This window comes from Dromiciops gliroides, chromosome 1, assembly GCF_019393635.1.
Source record: "Dromiciops gliroides isolate mDroGli1 chromosome 1, mDroGli1.pri, whole genome shotgun sequence".
Lineage (NCBI taxonomy): Eukaryota > Metazoa > Chordata > Mammalia > Microbiotheria > Microbiotheriidae > Dromiciops > Dromiciops gliroides.
Genome location: NC_057861.1, coordinates 456,959,673 through 456,961,831, shown reverse-complemented (window position 1 = coordinate 456,961,831; position 2,159 = coordinate 456,959,673). Strand labels below are relative to the sequence as shown.

The window sequence follows — 2,159 nt, the reverse complement described above, 5'->3', positions numbered from 1 at the left end:
GATTTGGCATTTTCCTCTTCCCTCTTTTTTTTTTTTTGCAGGGCAATGAGGGTTAAGTGACTTGCCCAGGGTCACACAGCTAGTAAGTGTAAAGTGTCTGAGGCTGGATTTGAACTAAGGTACTCCTGAATCCAGGGCCAGTGCTTTATCCACTGCACCACCTAGCTGTTCCCCTCTTCCTTCTTAATGGAGCTCTTAGGGAGGGGAAGGTCCTGCCATGTGGGCTAGGGAACACTGAACGGGTGGCAGTATAGTGAGTGTATAACAATGATTTTTTTTAGCTACCTCACTAGAGCTAACTCTGACCACTGACTGTGCTGTAAGAACTATTATCTGTGTTTTCCATGTTACAATTCTACATTAGGAGACCTATTGTGAACTTCAGATATTTGGTATCACTCACATTTACCAGATCACTGGGACTTGGTCATACCAAAAGGGAGGTGAAACCTGGGATTTCTCATCTTCATTCTGCTCCATATTATATCATATATGCTAGTCTAGTTTTCCTCTAAAAGGTAATAAAACCATCATTGAGACTTAATAGTTCCAGGGACTAAGACTCTGACTGCTGATAAAGCCTCCTGGTTGAATAAATTAAAAGCCCAACTCATGAGGGGGCTTCTCAGTTCTGACACATGCTTCTGATCAGGTACACCACCATAGCAAATGAAGAAAGAATGTTGCTGGGTTCAAAGCAACCAATGCTGTAACCTTGATGAATATAATTTTCATATTATTAAATAATTTTTGTTTTGTTAAATGGCTAAATGAGTGCTCATTTTGTTGGAATTCAAACATGAGCCCCCAGACCATCCTGAGTCTGGATATGGAATGATAGATATGAAATGATGGATGGATATGAAATGGTAGGGTTTGGTGGCTAGGGAAGGAAGCTCTGGCCTTTGGCAGTTTATGGCTTAGAATCTCAGGGATTCAGTAGCAATAATAATATTATCCTGAGGAAGAGTTTAGAAAGGCTTGGGAATATGAATGGCAGTAGAGTAGATGGTTCTGGAGATCAAGGCAAAGTTCTGTAGAGTCCTAGGGCTGATTATGGAGGAGTGAGGAATGTTACAGTATTTATTCTCTAAACACCAACCAGTCAGTTCTACCCAAGGGAAGAGTTATCTTTTCTCACCTCAATAGCATATATAGTAGCATGTATAGCAAATCTGGAACAATACAGAGAAGATTGTGTAAGGATGACAAACAAATTTATCAAGTGTTCCATATTTTTTCCTCTTTATACAACAAACTCCCCCCTCCCCGCCTTTCCCACCTCAGGTCAGGGTTTCAAGTGTTCTGGGATGGTAGGAGATTTGAAGGGGGAAGTAGATGAATAGATGAACAGTTACATTATTGGACAGAATGGATTTTCGTTTTCATAAACAGCATCTATTTATTAAGCACCTACTATGTGCCAAGGCCTATGCTAAGGGTTGAGCTTACAAAGAAAGGCAAAAGAGTTTCTGCTCTCAAGGAGCTTATAGTCTAAATTTTGTTCAGGAAAGTATAGAAAATATAGGCCATAATCTTGTTCTTGGTTCTGTTCAGAGCATATCTGGAATGTCACATTTGATTGGGTGTCATACTTGGGGGAAGGATACATTGGAGATCCAAAGGAACCTGGAATGGGAATCCAGAATGCTAAAGGACCTTGATATGCCATATGAGGATGGACTGAAAGATCTGGAGAAATTTAGTCCAGAGAAGAAAAAAACCTTACATAATAGCTATGGTATAGTAGAAAGAATGCTGGATTTGGAATAAGAGAAGCTGGGCTCCATTGTTGGGCAATACTTTACTGCCATTTTATACCTCTGTGACTTTAAGCAAGTCACTTCACCTGAGTCTGGGTTTCTTTATCTGTATAATGAGAGAGCAGAACTAGATTGCCCCAAAGATTCCTTCCAACTTTAAATTTATGATCCTCAGTAAATGAAATGTATTTTCAAGTATCTGAAGGGTTGCCAAGTGGAAAAAGGATTTAAATGTACAGGATCATACATTTAGAGATGGAAAGAACCTTTGGAGCCATCTACTTTAATAGAAGTTAAAGTAATTTTATAATTGAGAAAACTGAGACCCAGAAAGTTTTAAGTGATTTGCTCAATGTCATGCAGCTAGGAAGGAGAAAACCTAGGATTTGAAATTCT

At 39.3% G+C, this 2,159-nt stretch overlaps 1 pseudogene; it reads left to right on the top strand.

The window, feature by feature from the left end:
- Positions 1 to 1,150: 1,150 nt before the first annotated feature.
- LOC122737738 lies at positions 1,151 to 1,240 on the top strand (annotated as a pseudogene).
- The last annotated feature ends 919 nt before the right edge of the window (positions 1,241 to 2,159 follow it).